The sequence below is a fragment of the Pituophis catenifer genome, unplaced genomic scaffold (genome assembly GCF_029215685.1).
Source record: "Pituophis catenifer annectens isolate HBS135680 unplaced genomic scaffold, rPitCat1.0.hap2 SCAF_5, whole genome shotgun sequence".
NCBI lineage: Eukaryota > Metazoa > Chordata > Lepidosauria > Squamata > Colubridae > Pituophis > Pituophis catenifer.
This window is the reverse complement of record NW_027256885.1, coordinates 5,204,664-5,226,023: the sequence shown is the minus strand read 5'-3', so window position 1 is coordinate 5,226,023 and position 21,360 is coordinate 5,204,664. Positions and strand designations below refer to the sequence as shown.

At 42.7% G+C, this 21,360-nt stretch overlaps 1 protein-coding gene across 1 annotated transcript in view; it reads left to right on the top strand.

Moving 5' to 3' along the window:
* KAT7 (lysine acetyltransferase 7) overlaps positions 1-21,360 on the top strand; it is a 156,757-nt gene that overhangs the window by 20,467 nt on the left and 114,930 nt on the right. The window lies entirely within an intron of this gene.

Genomic DNA, 21,360 nt, shown 5'->3' with positions numbered 1-21,360 from the left:
TATCCCAAGATCACTCAACCACTGTCCAGAGACAAAAACCAAGTCCAGCGTGTTCCCCCCCCCCCGTGTGGGTAGGGCCATGAATTAGCTGGGTCAGGTCCATAGCTGTCATGGAAGCCATGAACTCCCGAGCCACCTCAGACGTCTCACCCACGGACGGCAGGTTGAAATCCCCCATGACCATAAGTCTAGGGGTATCAACTGCCACCGCGGCGATGACGTTGAGTAGCTCAGGCAGGGCTGCTGCCATGTGGCAGGGAGCCAGGTACGTGATCAGCACACCCATCTGAACCCCATGACCCCACTTCACAAGGAGGGACTCACAGCCGGCCGTCTGAGGGACAGTGGCCTCCCTCGGTCTAAGACCTTCTTTAATGATAACCGCTACCCCCCCACCCCTCCCCTGTGGCCTCGGCTGATGAAATGCATGGAAACCTGGTGGGCACATTTCTACGAGGGGGACCCCCCTCTGGGCCCAACCAGGTCTCCGTAATACCTGCCAGGTCTACTCCCCCCTCCTGCACGAGATCACAGATGAGGGGGGCCTTATTTACTACAGACCTGGCATTGCACAGGGGAACGGGTGGAGCCTTGGGGGCCGGAGCGCGCTACCGCTCGTAGACAGCGAACGCGCGCTCCCCTAACACGATATGGCCCCCTGCTCCCGCCGTATCTGCCCCTCCCACTCACAGAATTGATGTTAAAAACACTATCTGGATAAGCTCTGACCCCCCCCCCCCTTGACCCCGGGCCCCCCACCTCCCATACCGCGCTTCATAGCCAGACCCGACCCTCCCCTTAGTGGGTTTTTCCCCATACCCACAACCCGATTTCTAATCCAACCCTCCCCCCTCCCGGAGCCCCTTAAAAGATTAACTAAAAATTTAGATAAAAAGCCCCTCAACCCCCTCTTTGCGGCATGCCACCTCTCTGGGTTCCAAAACCCGTCATCGAGGTAGGCCCTCGATAACGTGGAGGGCCAGGCCTGCGAGAGGAGGGAGTCTCGCAGCGCAAGAAGTTCAGCGGTCGAGTACATTCACAAATGGAAGAGGTGAGGATGACCTCTGGCAGGGTTCATAGAGTCTAAAACAAACTTAAAGATGTGGGAAACTGGACTCCACTGTCCTCCCACGACAGTGGAGAGAGTCTTATGCCATTACTGCATATCCAGGGGGTGTTCCTTCCAGGCATCCTCTCACGATGCTTGGGCATTAGAGGTTGAAGTGGGAATAGCAAGAGAGACTAAACAAAAGGATGAAGAGGAAAGAAAAGAAGAAACCACAAAGGAACAGGAAGAAAGAGCAATAAGAGAAGGAGCAAGATCAAAGGATCCAAAGGAACAAAGAGAGACAAGAGCAATGAAATTAAAAACTAGTAACAAGTAAAATAAAATATGGAAGAAGAAATCAAAGCAATATCAATAAACATAAATGGACTGAATTCGGCAACAAAAAGGAATAGAATTTTTAACAAATTAAATAGGCTAAAGACGGATATCACATGTCTACAAGAAGTACACATTAGAAAACAACACATAAAATTATTAGAGCATCCAAAACTAGCAGTGGTATTCACTTCATTGATACAACAAAGCAAAAGGGGAGTAGTTTTATATGTTAAAGAAAAATAAGAGCCTAAATTAACATTTGAGGATGAAGAAGGTAGAATTCTAATGGTAGAAATAAAAATGAATTTTAAACAAATACTTTTGATAGCGCTCTATGCTCCAAATGATAAACAAGAATTTTATAAGAAATTACACAGGAAAATTATAGAATTGGATTATGAAAATATATGTATAATGGGTGACTTTAATGCTGTAATGGATGTTGAGTTGGATTATAAAACAACAAAGACAAAAAAGAAACTCAGAAAAACTCCAAAAATCTTTTTTCACAATGATTGAAGAATTAAGTATTCAAGATATTTGGAGACAAAGACACTTGAAAGAAAAACAATTTACTTTTTATTCAAATAGACATTTGTCGTGGTCAAGGATAGATATGATATGGATGTCAACAGACCTTATAGACAATATACAGGAAGTATCCTTTTCATGTATTTATAATTATGTTTAAACTTGTATCTGTCATAAAATACATGCTTGACGAAATCAATCAATCAATCAATCAATCAATCAATCAATCAATCAGCATCTGGTGTGACTAAAAAGGCCAATTCGAGAGTGGCAATCCCTTCCACACTGAGGGCGGATACATTCTGTCCCCTGCCCAGCTCCCAGATTTCGCTGATTCCGGAACTTCCTCTTTGCCTCTGTTGTAGACAAAATAACGGACTGGGCAAGCTCTCCAATGCAGGAAAAAGTTTATTGTGCACGGTTCAAACAGTCCAAAGACAAGAAAAGGGTCTGAACGCCGATGGCTTCTTCTGGCCATGTATTTATACAGTTTAAAGGCAAAATTATTACAGAGAGTGATGCATTTCACACGTAGAAGCTACCCTTTAATCTATCTCTAGGAAAGACATAACAGCCCTGTTCCCACAGGCTCAGGTTTTCAGCTCCGGAGCTCAAGACATAACAAAAGGAGATAAGAGGCTAGAAGACGCCTCAAGGGCAATAAGGAAGCAGCACCCCTTATCCAGGGATATGCATGACATTTGGGATGCAATAAACATTAAACAACAGAATGTATCTGTTTAGGGTCAGTTTGCCCTTTTACAATTCTGTACCTACGTCAAATACCGTTTGTCATCTCAGCACCTTGGCACGGAAGAGGCACTTCTGTCTTGACCAAAGATTTGGATTTCTAATATTTGAATTTTATCCCAATATCGAATCTTAGCCTGGCTCATACCCCCCTTTGTGACTCATCTGTTTATCCAGACGAGTCACACCTCCAGGTCCTCTTCCTGCTGGAGCCGTTTGTAATCCCACATAGCCATCACCTGAGCAGTTGTCTTACGTTCCACCAGCAAGGATAGACTTTTAGAAATAGTCTTAACAAACAGAGGTAAGATACATGGGAGAAAAATACACCCTGCAGCTACTAACCCCACCAGGCCAAAAATGGCCTGCAGGCCAGGTAACTTTGGCCACCATCCTGAAAACATATCCTGTAAATTAAGACCTTTCCAAGTCTGGACTGGCACATGAGCTATTTCAACCATTTTGTCTGTTATTTTCTTAATAACCTTTCCGCTTTCATCAACCTCTATACAGCAGTTAGTCAAATTAAACTTTCCACATACCCCTCCTTCCTTGGCTAACAAATAGTCTAAGGCTAACCTATTCTGCATAAGATATGTCCTTGATTTGACACTCTCCCTAGCTAATTGAGTAAGACCTTTTACAGTTTCGTTGGTGATGATTTCAACCACCGCTTGCAGACGAATTAAATGGTTCAGAATGTATATAGGGGTCCGATAGCTATACATGCCATCTTCCGCCCATGTAGCTGGTCCATAAACCTCAATAATTCGCTCTGCAGGCCATTCTTCACTTCCCCAACTACGTTGGTTACCTCCAACCCTAACTCTTCCTATTGCAGATATATCTACATGTCTTCTTTGTCTTCAGTTTCCCACCTCATCATATACCGGGACACCTAAAACCTGTCGAGTTTTAAGGGGAAGCAAAAAGAATCCTGGTCCAATTATTCCCAGGACACAAGCTCCACACCAAGATTTTGGTAGAACCCCATATGCCATTTTACCACATATCCAGTATAGTCCGTCAGGAGCCAGCCATTCAAGGGCCTGATTATCGGGACCCTTTAAAAAAAGATAACCCATTTACCTTAAACAGGGCCCTTTTATCAGTTCCCTCTGTGGCATTACCTCCTGACCACCATACCTTACTTTCCCATTTTCCTGTACATATGAGGTTTCCTACCTGATGACAGCCTGCCACAATTTTTCTCTGGAAACACACATTCCCTACCAGACTAGTAGTCAATGTCCAGTCTCCATCCTTACCCTTATTATATGACAGGTTACCTTTCTGATCCATTTCTAATATTTTGGAATAATTTAATTCCTGGGCTTCCCATGGCCATTTTTCTCCCATGTTAGTTCCTCCTCATACAAAACAATTTGATACATTCAGAGTGTGGGCTATGTCTTCTGCCAATTTGACAAAGGTATTTGTTACATAGCTAGGGATTTCGGGTATATTCAGCTTTTCCCTTTTCAGATAACATTACAAGGGGACTTCTTCAGGATTTATTACCAAATAATGTACTAGCACCTCCTCTATAATTTTCACGTCACACTCTACCTTACAGCTTATACATAAAACACAATCAATACAGTGAGTGCAACAACAACACTCACACCCACAATTACAAAACCAACACATTTAAAGAAAATTCTCTTTTCTGTTCTTTTGCATCAAAAGGTAGCTTCCAGGGTATCCCAAGCAGGGACTTCTTTCATCTGTAAGAGGTTCACACTCCGCAGCCAGTTGGGAAATATTAGGGATCGGAATGACTGAGAAATCAAATGGGCCCTGGTTGTCCACAAAACCATTGCTTATATCTGTAAAACACAATAATCAATAAAGCTACTACCCCAATTACTCAAAGTGCCCACACCCAATTTTCCTCCCACATGGATCCGCAGTGATCTTCAATCTTTCGTCAGGATCCAAGTTCCGGACTAATTCAAGAGAGCAGGTGCTCCATCCTCTTTTTAGTTTACAGCGGGTTACATCAGCAGATATACATCAAGGTAACCTATATATAGAATACAAAAGCTTTCTTTAAGCACATTCAAATGTCAGTTTTGTTGGATGTTGTTTGTCCACGGACACTTTCCAGCCGGTGTCAGCTGCTGCCTTGACTCATGTCCGATGGATCCATGATTTTGATTCTGCAATCTTAATAGCAAGTGGAGAAGTCATAATACCAATAAAAGATCCCTTCCATCTTCCACTTGGTCCCCCGGTTCAAATGAGTGACATTAAGTTACTAATCTAGGGGGTACTTGTTCCATCACATATTGTTGGAATCTCTCAATTTGCTTATTAAGTTCTTGTACCATCTCCATATTCCAACCCCCCCCCTTTATGACCTAAATCAGGCCACCTAACATACATATTTACCTTATTTACATGGTCGGGTGGAATAAACCTCCAATACATGTAAACAATCATGCTCAGAAACAGACTCCGTAGGCAACAAAGTTGCTGGATTTAATCGGTTAGACACCACCAGACACACCTGTGGATTCTCACTCCTAATTGCCTGATATTTTGTCAGCCTTTGCCCACTAATCCACAAATGTCCCTTAGTATCCAACACAGACTGCTCCTCATGAGGGGAGTGCATGAGTATAGGACAAGAAAAAGTAAGTTTATTACAATTCTGAATCAATTCTGCACTTGCAGCCAGCACCTTCAAACAGTGGGGCCAGCTTTTTGGCCCCCCCCATCCAATTACAGCAAAAGCTAGCTAGTCCTAAAAAGCTTCTCAGTTGTCTTTTTGTTTGGGGTTCTGCCAGCATTAGGACCGCCCTTTTCTGCTCTGGTCCTAAAGCTCAATGACCCTTATATTGTATCCCAAATATCTAACTTTCCTTTTCACCAATTGAGCTTTCTTTCTTGATACCCAATAACCACACTCTAGTAACAAATCTAACATCATCGTGCATTCATCTTAGTATTATCCCATCATAAATCCTCTGTCAGTCCTGTTGATCCAAACATCATCAACATATTACAGTATTGTGTCTCCTGGTTGTTGAGGCACATAATACTGTAAGTCTCTAGCTACCGCTATTCCAAACAATGTGGGGAAGGTCTTAAATCCCCGAGACAGCCGAGTCCCAGTATATTGCATTTTCATTCCTGTATAAGGATTCTCCCACTCAAAATGCAAACAGTGGCTGGCTTATGGGGTGAATGGGAATGGTAAAGAATGCATCCCTTAAATCAATAACAGAAAACCACTCAGCCCGGGGTGGAATTAAACTTAACAGGGTATATGGATTCAACACGGCCGGGTGTAAAGTTACCGTGCCCTGGGCTGTAAGACCCATCTAACTGTTTAATTGGGATAATTGGAGTATTCCAGGAGGACTAAATAGGCACCAAAAACCCCGCTTCCAAATCTCTGAATGCTTTCATAAATAGCACAAATAGCTTCCCAAGAAACGGGACGCTGCCTTCTACTCACAGACGCCACTCCAGGTTTTAGTTCCACCCCCACTGGAGGGTGGCGAGCTGCAAAACCCGGCAGGTTATCCTCAGCGCACATCAAACAACCTCCAAATCTCCTCCGGAGAATGCCTTATGGTCATTCTCTAACTATCTTCATCAAAAGAAATTATTGCCCCTAATTTGCTCAGCATATCCCTGCCTAGCAATGGAATAGGGCACTCAGGAATGTACAAAAATTCATGCTGGATTTCAGCTTCCTTAAAATCACACATCTCTGATTTCAAGACCTGCCGCCCCATAATCTGTCCTGATACCCCCTGAACCTGGATTTTATGGGATCCGGGGGGCTGCAATCTGCTTATTTACAACTGATCTTCCTGCTCCCATATTTACCAAAAACGTTCTGTACTGACCCCCTATTTTCTTTTTCTTTTTTTTTTTTTAAATTTGATTTTTATTATAACATATAGTGATACAATCGGTACATTTTCGGTTCATTGGTGCAATTATATACATATATACATCTACATGCATTATTGCTTGTCTTTTATTGATATTGTTTCTTGAAGCTAGATTTAATTTCAAAACACTTAAAGATAATAGTGCTCAACTCTCTAAGACTAAATATAATATTATTCATATAGATTTTGTTAATTAGTTAATATTTAATCTCTATTACCTTCTTTCTTTCCCCCATCCATTCGTACCACATGTCCCACACGCTATAAGATTCTGAATCTTCTCTGTCATTAATTTCTGAAGTCAATTTGTTCATTTCGGCGCACTCCAATATTTTTCCAATAACATGTTCTTGAGGTGGTATTTGTTTTTCTTTCCAATACTGGGCAAAGGAAATTCTAGCGGCTGTCAGAATATGTATAATTAAATACTTTTTCTTTTTTGCATATTCAGTTTTCAAAATTCCCAGGAGAAAAGCTTTTGGGTCGAAATCAAAATTTTCTTTTATTATTTCTCTAATCCACATCCATATCATCCTCCAGAATTTTTGTGCCTGATTACATGTCCACCAGCAATGATAAAAAGTACCCTGCTGATGGTCACATTTCCAACATTTAGGGCTCGAATTGGGGTAGATCTTCGCTATCCTAGCTGGGGCCATATGCCATCTATAAAACAGCTTGTATTAGTTTTCCTTATAAGCCGTCGCCTTTGTCATTTTAAGGTTATTATTCCATATTGAATCCCATTCGTTCAGATTTATATTCTGTCCTATATTTTTGGCCCATGCTAACATCGGTTCTTTAACTACTTCCTCTGCCATATCGTACTCCAATAAGTAATTATATAATTTAGCTAAAATTTTGTCGTCCGTACCCATCCATATCTTGTCAAATCCATTTATGCTCATTTCAATGCCAAATTCCTCCTTATCTTTTTTATATCTGGATTTAATTCGGTTATATGGCCACCAGTCTATAGAAATACCTTGTTCCATCAATTCTTCCCTTGTTTTAAGGTTCCCTCCCCCATCTAATAATTCATTGTATCTGACCGTTTTACCCATTTCTAATACATTTGGATATATTATAGCCTCCATGGTGGAAAGCCATCTCGGAATTTTCCTATAGTGCTTCTGTCTCATCTCTCCCCATATTTGTATCAAGATCTCCCTTATTTTATGTCTATGGAAGTAAGTTTTTGTCTTCTTCCCAGTATCCCAGAGATATGCATGCCAACCCTTCTGGAGATCATACCCTTCTAAAGTTAACAGTCTTTTATTTCTCAGGGTTGCCCATTCTTTCAGCCATACTAGGTTTGCAGCTTTTTGATATAACTCCCATTTAGGTAATCCGAAACCCCCTCTTTCCTTCTTGTCCTGTAAATTCCTAATTGCTATCCTTGGTTTCTTTCCCTCCCAAATAAATTTCCTGATGATGCTATTGAGCTCCAGAAAGAATTTTTTATCTAATTTAACAGGGACCGTTCGGAATAGATACAATAACTTGGGTAATATGCTCATTTTTATTGCCGCGATTCTGCCTAATAATGATATCTGTAGTCTTCCCCACTTTTCCAGTTCCTGTTTAATATTTCTAATCAATGGTAAATAATTATCCTCTCTGAGGGCCGAGCACCTTGATGAAATCCAGACCCCCAGGTATTTTACCTTCTTGGCGGTTTGGATCTCCATTGATTCTTCCAGTACTTTTTTCCTTACCTCCGTCATATTTTTTGTTAATAATTTAGTTTTGGATTTATTTAATTTAAGGCCTGCTACCTCCCCGTAATTGCCCAATTCTTCCAGAATTTTAGTGCCTGATTCTAATGGTTCTTCCATGATTAACACCACATCATCTGCAAATGCCTGTGTCTTATATATCTCTTTTCTGATTGTCAGACCCTTTATTTCATTATTGTTCCTAATCTTTCTCAAGAATACTTCTAGTGCTAAGATAAATAGAAGTGGGGATAGAGGGCACCCTTGTCGGACCCCTTTTCTAATTTGAAAAGCCTTAGTTAATTCTCCATTCAGTAATATGTTAGCCTTTTGTTTTTGATAGATTGTGGATATCGTATTGACAAAATTTGATCCGAATTCCATTTGGATAATTTGTTGTTTCATAAATTGCCAATTAAGATTGCCGAATGCCTTTTGGGCGTCAACAAAGACCAATGCCATTTCTTTGTTCGGGTGTTCCTCATAGTATTCCAATATGTCTATTATCATCCTTGTATTATTCCTGATTTGCCTCCCAGGGAGGAATCCATTTTGGTCACTGTGTATTAATTTATTCAAAATTATTTTTAGCCTTCCTGCTAAAATACCCATATAGATTTTGTAGTCCGTATTCAGGAGGGATATCGGTCTGTAATTTTTAATTAATTTTGGGTCTTCTCCTTCTTTTTGGAGGAGAGTAATATACGCCTCTCTCCATGATTCTGGAATTTTGGATTCTGTTAGGGCCTCATTATAAATTTCTAACAACTTTGGTAACAAAATTTCTCCCAAATCCGAATTTTTATAAAATTCCCCTGGAAGTCCATCTGGGCCTGGGGATTTGTTCTTTTTAAGTTTTGATATTACCATCCTTAATTCTGTCATCGTTATTTCTTTATTAAGTATTTCTTTATCCTCTTCCCCGATTTTTGGAAGACTTTCTTTTGACAAGTATTGGACCACCTTTTCATTAGGAATTTGTTCTTCCGCATACAGAGCCGCATAATACTCTCGGGCAATCTCCAATTTATCTTCCTGTTTATTGTTGAGGTGGCCTTCCGGGTCTTCCAATTGATGAATTATGCCTTTCTCTTTTTCTTTTTTTAACCTATAGGACAGCCACCTGCCCGGTTTGTTTGCATTTTCAAAATAATATTGTTTGGTTCGTTTCATTTTGTACGCCAATTCCTCTTGATCTATAACGTTTAATTTGTGCCGTATAACCATCCAATTTTCTTTAACATCCTTATTATCTGGTTTATGTTGTAGTTCCCTCTCGGCTTTCCCTAATTCTTCTATCAGTGCCTTCTGCCTCTCTCTTCTTTCCTTATTCCTATGTGCACTATACGATATTGCTAGTCCTCTTATGTACGCTTTCATTGTATCCCATATGATACCTCGAGATGTTGCTTCCTTTTCATTTACTTCAAAAAATAGATTTAATTCTTTTTTTACTTTCTCAACATTTTGCTTGTCCTTTAGAAATTGATTATTTAATCTCCATCTTGTATTTCTTCTCTTGTGCGTACATTCCCATTTAACCTCTAATGGATTATGGTCTGCCCAAATGTTGGGCATGATTTCTGTTGACTTAATATCTAACCCTATATCTCTGCTTATCCACATCATATCAATCCTAGACCAAGATTTCTTAGGATTAGAATAATATGTATACTGCCTCTGATATGGGTGCAGAACCCGCCAAATATCCACTAGATTGAGTTCTTCTACCATATCAAAGAATGGTTTTGGTAAATTTTTCCTCTTTTTCTTTTTACCTTTGGTCCCCTTATAATCTCTATTCGAATCTATTACCCCATTAAAATCGCCAATTATGCAAATCTTGCTCTTATCCATCATGCTTAATCTCTCTCCTAATTTTTTATAAAAGTCTCCTAGGTTTTCATTCGGGGCATAAATTGCTGTTAATAAGATTGGACAGTTGCCTCTTTTAACTTCCACCATTAATACCCTTCCCTTCGGGTCTGCATATTTTAGTTCGGCTTTTATTTCCTTCTTGATGTACAATGCTACTCCCCTTTTCTTTTTATCAGCTAGGGATGCATAAAGATTCCCCAATTTCTTATATTCCAAATATTTTTGATTTTCCTTTTTAATATGGACCTCTTGAAGGCACACTATATCCATATTTTGTTTAGCTAATTTTGTAAAAAAAAATTTCCTCTTTTTGTTATCGTTTAGGCCATTTACGTTAACCGATATCAATTTCCAATCATCCATCTCTTAATTTTTGTATACTATCCTAATACTTCTTGGCACGTGTGACTCTTTGTGGACTTTGGTCTTTCTTTGTCTCCTTACTATCCTTATCTTCCTCCTCCTTTTCCTTCGATGTCCCTTCTTTCTCTCTTATCTGCTGGGTTGCTTCTTCTTTCGATGTTTCCGCCTCTAACTCCTCTTTACTACTTTGATCCTCTTCAGACGCTCGTAATTGATCCAGGAACTCTTGAGCTGCTACTAAGCTATCTATCTTAACTTTATTCCCTTGCCACGTGATCCACATGCCTTCTGGTAAGATCCACCTGAAGAGAATATTCCTTTTGTTTAATTGAGTAGCCAGAAACCTATAATCTCTCCTTATCTCCCTTACCCTCCTTGGAATTTGTTTCAATATGATCACCTCCTTTCCCTTATACATGACTGGCTCATCTCTTGCCATACTATAGAGGATATCCTTTACCTTCTTCCTTGCGAATCTTATATGCACCTCCCTTGGCAATTTATTTCTTCGTGCATAATTTGTCTGGACCCTATACGCCTCGTCAATTTCCTTTATAATATCCAATTTATCTTGTTGCAACACCTCAGCAATTAATTCTGCCATCACCTGGCACAGATCTTCTTCCTTATCTTCCGCAATGTTTTGGAAACGGAGATAGAAGGAGGCTCGATCCATTTCCAATTGGGTAATTGAGTCTGCCAATTCCCTGTTCTGTTCCATCAGTTTTTGGTCAACCGTATCTAAATTTTTTTCCTGTTGTTCCATTTTAACTTCCATCTTTTTAATCTTCTGTGTATTAGTTTGTATCGATTCCTGTATACCAATCATTTTTTGATCTAATGCCCTAATATCTGTCTTCAATTCAGTATGGTTACTAGACATTTTTTCTTGTAACATAATCATCGTGTCCTGTATTGCTGTCAATGTTGATTGCATTGCTTGCATTGTGGGTAGCATTCCTGATTTCTCCATTTTAGAGAAACCTTCAGTCAATTTCTGTGTAGCAGGTGATGTCGTTGTGATCGTGGGATTTGAGGATGTTTTCTTTCCTGTTTTTGTCACCGTGGATGAGAAGCTCATCATCTCTTTTAATACCTTTTTCTGTTTTCTTGTTATATTTTCAATGTTTTTCCAGATTGTCATCCACCAATATTTAACTGCCTCTATCAAATGAATTTATATTAAATCGTTCCCTTCCGTTCCACTATTCAATATTGTTTAGTAATACAATAATTCAATAATTCAAATTTTTATCTGTTGCACAAATCTATCTTGTAATAAGTCACTTATTAATCAATTAATAGTTAAACTAATTTGAACTAAGATAACCCTCTCACCTGCTACCACTACTTAAGCAAATTATCTTTACCTACTCTTATTTAACACTTAAGCACTGATGACTTTCTAATATATCTTAAGCAATCTAAGTACACATATAGATAATTAATTATGCAATCTCAATATTCAATATTTTAAGTTATAAAAAGCTAATCAAAATTAAGAATCAATAATTGAAAGAAGAAGAAAGGAGGAGAATAAAAGGAAAAGTCCAATTATAGAATATAAAAGATTATAGCGTATATAAATTCCTTAATAAAAAAATCCAAAAAGTACTTAATAAATTTTAAATAAGTTCACAATTAATTTAGATTATCTAAAATGGAATATGTAATATATATAATATTAATATAGATATATACTTGTAGATATATAAATTTTCTAATGTTTTTTGTTGTTGTTGTTGTTATTTGCCCAACTTAGAATCCCTTAGAAGGCAGGGCGGAGGATTTCGGACAATACCTGTATGACAAAATCGCTCAGATCCGGGGGGATTTGGACTCTGACTGGGTAGATCAGGGCAGGGTGACGAGGAACAGTCTTGAGAATGTTATCTGGGAGGAGTTTGATGCTGTGACTCCCGATGATGTGGACAGGATTTTGGGGAGACTTAGTGCGGCCACATGTTTACTGGACCCGTGTCCCTCCTGGTTGGTACTGGCTTCCCGGGAGGTTACACGAGGCTGGCTCCAGGGCGTCATTAATGCTTCCTTGAGTGAGGGTCACTTCCCCGCTGCCCTGAAAGAGGCGGTGGTGAGGCCTCTCCTCAAGAAGCCGTCCCTGGATCCAGCAATATTGGCTAACTATCGTCCTGTCTCCAACCTTCGCTTCATTGCGAAGGTTGTTGAGAGTGTGGTCGCGCAACAGTTTCCACAATTCCTGGAGGAAACATCCTATCTAGATCCGTTCCAGTCGGGTTTCAGGTCTGGGCACAGCACGGAAACGGCATTGGTCGCGTTGGTTGATGATCTCTGGAGGGCTCGGGACAGGGGTTATTCCTCTGTTCTGGTCCTATTAGATCTCTCAGCGGCTTTTGATACCATCGACCATGGTATCATGCTGCACCGGCTGGAAGAGTTGGGGGTGGGAGGCGCCGTGTTACGGTGGTTCTCCTCCTTTCTCTCCGACCGGTCGCAGTTTGTGTTGGCAGGGGGGCAGAGGTCGACCTCGAGGCCTCTCATTTGTGGAGTGCCGCAGGGATCGGTCCTCTCGCCCCTTCTGTTCAACATTTATGTGAAGCCACTGGGCGAGATCATCCGTGGCTTTGGGGTGAGATACCACCAGTACGCTGATGACACCCAGCTGTACATCTCCACCCCAGGCCTGTTGTGGCCCCGCCCTCTGAGCCTGTCCCATCGGAGGAAGAAAGCTCCGAGCATGAGGAAGAGGAGTCAGCCAGGCCTCCCTCTCCAGGCCCCTCCCCTCTGGCATTGTCTCAAGTGCCGGCCGAGGGAGAGGAGACAGCTGATTCGAGTCAAAGTGATAATGACACATCATTCCTGGACGCACGCCTCCGAAGGCGTGATAAACGTTTGCAGCAGCTTGGGAGGCGTGCTAGGGATTAGAACTGAGTCACTGGACCACACCCCAGAGACCACACCCCAGAGACTATATAATAGAGAGTGGTGGTCAAGGATCTTTTGTGACGAACAAAGCAAAACCTTGGAGTCACTAAAGCCTCGTCCGGAACTGCTGGGAGAAATATTATTTCTGTTTGGACTTTCTTGAACGTTCGTATCTTATCTGTCTGTTTGTGAAAATAAAGTAACTTGGCAGACGGTGTGTCTATCGCTGCCAAGTCGGAGATAAGAACTGAGTGCGTTCCAAAGTGTTTCCTTAACCCTCGACTGGCTGTGTGTGTGTGTGTGGGGACGGGGACAGATCAAGGCCACCCCAACGATGCCCTTGAAGTGATGTCCCAGTGCCTGGAGGCTGTGCGGATCTGGATGGGGAGGAACAGGCTCAGGCTCAACCCTTCCAAGACTGAGTGGCTGTGGCTCCCGGCATCCCGATATAGTCAGTTGACTCCATCACTGACTATTGGGGGCGAGTCTTTGGCCCCCACTGAAGGGGCTCGCAATCTGGGAGTCCTCCTGGATAGGCAGCTGTCTTTGGAGGAACATCTGACGGCTGTTACCAGGGGGACCTTTTATCAGGTTCGCCTGATTCGCCAGTTGCGGCCCTTTCTTGATCGGGATTCCTTGTGCACAGTCACTCACGCCCTCGTCACCTCTCGCCTTGACTACTGTAACGCTCTCTACATGGGGCTCCCCTTGAAGAGCACCCGGAGGCTCCAGCTGGTCCAGAATGCAGCAGCGCGGGTAGTGATGGGAGCAACATGGCGCTCCCATGTAACACCGCTCCTGCGCGAGCTGCACTGGCTCCCGGTGGTCTTCCGGGTGCGCTTCAAGGTGTTGGTTATCACCTTTAAAGCGCTCCATGGCATAGGGCCTAGCTATCTCCGAGACCGCCTGCTGCTACCGATGACCTCCCATCGACCCGTGCGCTCCCACAGAGAGGGCCTCCTCAGGGTGCCATCAGCCAAACAATGTAGGCTGGTGGCCCCCAGGGGGAGGGCTTTCTCTGTGGGGGCTCCCACCCTCTGGAATCAGTTGCCCCCGGAGATAAGAAGAATCCAGGACCTCAATGCCTTCCGTCGTTCCCTGAAAACCTATCTTTTTCATCAAGCCGGGTTGGCTTAAGAAGAAATTTTTAAAATTTTTAAATTCTTTTAATTAGTCTGCGATTCTTAATTTTTTGGGCCAAATTTTATATATATTTTTAAATGTTTTAATATTTGTATTCTATGTTTTTTATCTTGGCTGTACACCGCCCTGAGTCCTCAGGGAGAAGGGCGGTATATAAATTCGAAATTAAATTAAAATTAAATTAAATTAACTCGTTGATTGATTAATTGCTCAATAACTTCTCTCAGTCATAAAAGAGCAAAGGGGAAAAGCAACCAAAAATATAAAAAAATTCTTTTACAATGATGCAGCAGGCACGCTTTGCTGTATGATCTGCTTCGCGTTGCTCTTAAATTCAATCACTCTCCATTTGCATTGTCATTCAGATTTCATCAGCCATGTTATCTTCCCCAAGTGCTCCTTCTCAGTCTCTCAGCTCAAGACAGTCTTATTATTAGTCCTGACAGCTACCGCACTTCCAAAATCCAGTTCCTTTATTCAATTAGTCTATTCCACACTCTTAACTTTCCAAAGTTTGTTTGCTCAAAACAAAGTATCAATCCAATCCACTGAAGGCTCCGTCTCCCTTTCTAAAAGTGTCCTCAATCTCACCAGCACGTCTGCGATTTCGTCTCCCACCAATCTCCTCCAACCTCACAATCGCCGCCAATTCCTTCCAGGATCCTTCTTATCCGACGCAGCCAGCACAATCCAATTGAACTCACTCCGAGCGTGTTTAAGGGAGAGTAGTGTCAGGACACAATTACAAAGCCTGGGTCAGTGAGATTACACTATTGCTTCTTAGAGAAGGTACTCACTGTATGGTATTTGACCCTCCTGCACAAACATGGGATTAATAAATGCCCTGACAAGTAGTACGAATGATCATAGGCACCAACTTCACCGAAATCTTCTTGCTTCCTGTCTTTTGTTGGCTATCACAGCTTCAAGTCTGCCATTTAAAGCAGACGCGCCGCGTTAGTTTGACAGCGGTAGTCGGTCCAGCAGAGAGTGCTTGCTCCTCACCGCTCTGCCTGCTGACACCCCGCTATCGTCCGCGGAGCTCTCCGAGCTCCCACGCCTCGAAGGGACCCCAAAACGCAACAAAAAAGTGGCGCTGCAAGCAGCGATCGCTGTCACAGCGCCATATCGCTGGGATTCACCAACCGGAAGTCCTCTGATCCCCTATTTTCATTGTAACTAATGGCTCAGGCGGGGGTTCTTCCAAGCCTGGTCCCCCTCAATCTGACCAAGTCATGTCTGCCAATCCAATACTTTCTGCTGCCCTGCGCCCTCTCCAAATCCTCTACCAAAACCCCAACCTGAACTTGTCTGTCCAACCTTCTGCTCAAACCTCTCCTCTGTCCTCGCTCTCCCCTTCTCCCAGAGAGCTGCCCACGCATCCCTGACCCAAAATCCGCTCTTCTCGTCCCTCTACTTCTCACCATCTGTCTTGGGCATTCCTTTTCCCAAGTAATTCCTTTTCCCAAATAATTTTATTTCTATACCACCCTTCTCCCGAAGGACTCAGGGCGGTGTACAGCCTATTTTGTTAAAAAAACCAGACAAACACCAGAAAGGAGAAAAAAAGTTTTAAAAGCATCTCTTTTCCTCTTTCTCCCCTCCAAAGGAAGGGGGGGGGGGAGAAAAAACCCCCTTGCATCCCACTTCGCAGTGCCCCTGCCAACAAACCAGCCACTTTATTCATCCGTGCCTCCTGCTCTTTCTTCTCCACCTACAGCCCCCACAGCCTCCAAATCATCATCATCATCATCATCATCCTCCTCTCCCTCACTCTGACTGCTACCTCTAGGCGAATGATTCCCCTTGACTTTTGACTTCACGCCAGGATCACTCATACGCCTCTGATTTCCTCCTCCGCTCCCTCCAGCAGCCCCCTTACTTTTCCTGCCTGCTCAGATACACATAACCCAACTGTTTCAGCCCTACATTGCAATAAATCCTCAGCTTTTTCAACAGGGCTCTCACCCATTGATCAATATATTGAAATTGATCAGGATATTTATCCTGATTCACTACAATCACTCCCCACAACTTATCCACTGTTTCTTCCCTTAACCATCCCTGAGGGGGAGGGGGTCAGCCCATCTCCCTTTGTGGCCACACATGTTTTCATAAGAATTTTAATTGATCCTTTGATCCTTTCGGATAGGAAGGGTTGCTAAAATACTTGTCAAAACCTTTTAACATGCATGCCAACGGAGTATTTGGCACGCTCTGAACCCCATCCCTTCTACCACACTGCCGTCGACTCATAGCCCCAGAAACTCACGGCTACTAATGAGAAATGCGACGGCTTAACCACCCACACAACCTGACATGGACTTCATTAGGGTAGACACCCCGAGTCCGAGGGAGTGATCAATTCCCTCCGTCTGCTTTCAAATGAAGCAGGTACAATTCTTTTACAATATACTCACTTAAAACGCTCCCACTCCGTAGATTCCTGGCCAGGAATTTGTTCAGACCACCTTTCCTGCACCGCAGGGTTCTTGGACTCGATCAGAGCACCGTCCGTCCCACAGGGCTATCGCTTCTGTCTCCCGGAGACGTATCTCCGTGGCGCCTGGAGAATGTTCAGGAGCGATCTCCCGATGGTCCCGAGGGGTCAAAACGGTCCTCAGCGAAATATCGCCTTGCACCTAGTCCTGGCGGAGTCGCCAGCTGTTGTAGACAAAATAACGGACTGGGCAAGCTCTCCAATGCAGGAAAAAGTTTATTGTGCACGGTTCAAACAGTCCAAAGACAAGAAAAGGGTCTGAACGCCGATGGCTTCTTCTGGCCATGTATTTATACAGTTTAAAGGCAAAATTATTACAGAGAGTGATGCATTTCACACGTAGAAGCTACCCTTTAATCTATCTCTAGGAAAGACATAACAGCCCTGTTCCCACAGGCTCAGGTTTTCAGCTCCGGAGCTCAAGACATAACAAAAGGAGATAAGAGGCTAGAAGACGCCTCAAGGGCAATAAGGAAGCAGCACCCCTTATCCAGGGATATGCATGACATTTGGGATGCAATAAACATTAAACAACAGAATGTATCTGTTTAGGGTCAGTTTGCCCTTTTACAATTCTGTACCTACGTCAAATACCATTTGTCATCTCAGCACCTTGGCACGGAAGAGGCACTTCTGTCTTGACCAAAGATTTGGATTTCTAATATTTGAATTTTATCCCAATATCGAATCTTAGCCTGGCTCACCTCAGCCTGCCGAACAAGTGTCTCTTTGAATTGGAGGCCATGTTGCATCTTTAGCCTCCAAGCTGAATGATCAGAGGTCAAGGTTTCCCAGTCGTTAATGTCCATTCCCAAGGCCTTTAGATCCTTCTTGCAGATATCCTTATATCGCAGCTGTGGTCTCCCTCTAAGGCGCTTTCCTTGCACTAGTTCTCCATACAGGAGATCTTTCGGAATCCGACCATCAGCCATTCTCACGACATGCCCAAGCCAGCGTAGACGTCACTGTTTCAATAGTGTATACATGCTAGAAATTCCAGCACGTTCCAAGACTGCGCTATTTGGAACTTTGTCATGCCAGGTAATGCCAAGGATGCGTCAGAGACAGTGCATATGAAAGGTGTTCAACTTTCTCTCCTGCCGTGCGTAAAGGGTCCAAGACTCACTGCAGTACAAGAGTGTGCTCAGGACACAGGCTTTATAGACCTGGATCTTTGTATGTCCCGTCAGCTTCTTATTGAGCCATACTCTTTTTGTAAGTCTGGAGAACGTGGTGGCCGCTTTACCAATACGTTTATTCAGCTCAGTATCTAAAGAGAGAGTATCGGATATAGTTGAACCGAGGTACACAAAGTCATGGACGACCTCCAGTTCTTGTGCAGAGATTGTAATACAGGGAGATAAATCCACGTCCTGACCCATGACATGTGTCTTTTTCAGGCTGATTGTTAGCCCAAAGTCTTGGCAAAGCTTGCTAAAACAGTCCATAAGTTGTTGAAGGTCTTCGGCAGTGTGAGCAGTAACAGCAGCATTGTCAGCAAAGAGGAAATCTCATAAGCATTTCAGCTGGACTTTAGACTTTGCTCTCAATCTAGAGAGATTAAAGAGTTTTCCATCTGATCTAGTCCAGAGCTAGATACCATCTGTTGCAGTTCCAAAGGCATGTTTCAGCATGACAGCAAAAAAGATCCCAAATAAAGTTGGCGTGAGGACGCAGCCCTGCTTCACTCCACTTCGAATGTCAAAGGAATCTGATGATAAGCCATCAAAAACTACAGTGCCTTTCATTTCCTCGTGAAAGGACCTAATGATGTTAAGGAGCTGAGGTGGACATCCAATCTTGGAGAGAATTTTATAAAGGCCGTCCCTACTAACCAAGTCAAAAGCCTTCATAAGATCTATGAAGGCTACGAAAAGTGGTTGTCTTTGTTCCCTGCATTTCTCCTGCAGCTGTCTAAGGGAAAATACCATGTCAGTAGTGGACTTGTTCGCTCGAAATCCACACAGTGATTCTGGATAGACTCTCTCTGCAAGCACCTGGAGCCTCTTCCGTACAACACGGGCAAGCAGCTTCCCTACAACACTAAGAAGAGAGATGCCGCAGTAGTTGTTACAGTCACCCCTGTCGCCTTTGTTCTTATACAGTGTGACAATATTTGCATCCTTCATGTCCTGTGGTACTCCACCTTCCCTCCAACAAAGACAGAAGATTTCATGCAATTCAGTGGAGATGTTCTCTTTACAACACTGCAGAACTTCGGCAGGGATGTTATCTTTCCCGGGTGCCTTGCCAGCGGCAAGGGAATCCAGGGCCACGTTTAGTTCTTCTAAAGTTGGTTCACTATCAAGCTCCTTCAGGACAGACAGGCACTCAATGTTATTTAATGCTTCTTCAGTTACCACGTTTTCTCTAGAGTATAACTCAGAGTAATGTTGCACCCAGTGTGCCATCTGCTGTGTTTGGTCCTGGATAACCTCACCTGTAGCTGACTTCAGAAGAGCAGATTTCTTCTGTGTTGGACCTAAGGCCTGCTTGATGCCATCATACATCCCCTTAATGTTGCCTGTGTCAGCTGCTATATGGATCTGCGAGCAAAGCTGCAGCCAATAATTGTTAACACATCTCCTAGCGATCTGTTGGACTTTGCTACGAGCAGCTCACAGAACTTGTAGGTTGCACTCACTGGAACAGGCTTTATATGCAGTTAGAGCTCTCCTTTTTTCCTCCTTTTTTCAAGAGATTGCATCACTTGAAGAAGGAAGGAAGACCACAAATTGACATCAACAAGACCCGCAATCAGGGCAAAGTGGAGGAATTTGCACAAGTACTCAAGGAAACTTTCCCAGACCCGGCTGAAGCAAATGCAACTGAACGATGGGAATATTTCAAGAATGCTGTTTATAACACTGCTTTGTCCATATATGGTAAGGAGGCCAGAAAGACAGCAGATTGGTTTGAAGCCCATTTGGAGAAGCTGATGCCAGCCATCGAGGAAAAAGGAAGAGGAACTAAAGAGCCTCTTAATGAGGGTGAAAGAGGAGAGTGCAAAAGTTGGCTTGAAACTCAACATTAAAAAAACTCAGATCATGGCATCCAGTCCCATCACTTCCTGGAAAATAGAAGGTGAAGAAGTGGAAGCAGTGACAGATTTTATTTTCTTGGGCTCCAAGTTCACTGCAGATGGTGACTGCAGCCATGAAATTAAAAGATGCTTGCTCCTTGGGAGGAAAGCTATGGCAAACCTAGACAGCATATTAAAAAGCAGAAACATCACCTTGCCAACAAAGGTCCGTATAATCAAAGCTATGGTTTTTCCTGTAGTAATGTATGGCTGTGAGAGTTGGACCATAAGGAAGGCTGAGCTCCGAAGAATTGATGCTTTCGAATTGTGGTATTGGAGAAGACTCTTGAGAGTCCCTTGGACTGCAAGGAGATCAAGTCAGTCAGTCCTAAAGGAAATCAACCTTGATGGTTCTTTGGAATGACAGATACTGAAGCTGAAGCTCAAATACTTTGGCCACCTAATGAGAAGAGGACTCATTGGAAAAGACCCTGATGTTGGGAAAGATTGAAGGCAAAAAGAGAAGGGGATGGCAGAGGATGAGATGGTTAGATAGTGTCATCAACACAATGAACATGAAGTTGGGCAAACTCCGGGAGACTGGAAGACAGTTATGGACCATGGGGTTGTGAAGAGTCAGACATGACTTAGCAACTGAACAACAACAACAAGATTGAATGGGCAATAGGTTGGTTTTTGGGTCATTCTAATTTTATTTGCATGTCTGCTGGAAGTCAATTGGGTTTGCCTGTAAGTTAAATCTGTTTAGAATGGAACTGCATTTTTAACATGCCAAACTTTTTAATGAGCTATAAAACCAGGTTTTTGTAAGAAATTTCTAGTTCTACTGAACAGCATGCAAATCGGATAGGAGTTTTTCTGGCAGTCATCCCTGCAAGAATGAGCATCATGATACTTTAATTTAAAGGCTAGCAAATTTATTTTGGCTTAAACCTTTGTAAAAATGTCACTAGCTTTGCCAGCTCTGTGAAGAATTATTCATGTTTAGTAGAGAGTTTTAGATATATACTAGAATCTTTTTTAAAAAAGAACATTGGTATTTCCCTTAATAAGATGGTTCATGTGATCTGTCAGTCTAAATTAGAGGGAACTAGGTTTCATATATAATATCCATGGCAGAGTGGCGTGGTGACCTAGAGGTGGAGCTCTCGCCTCACAATCAGGAAGCTGCAAATGCAATCCTAGGTAGCGGCAGATGTTTCTCTGGGTGCAAAGAGAAAATATCTGGTATG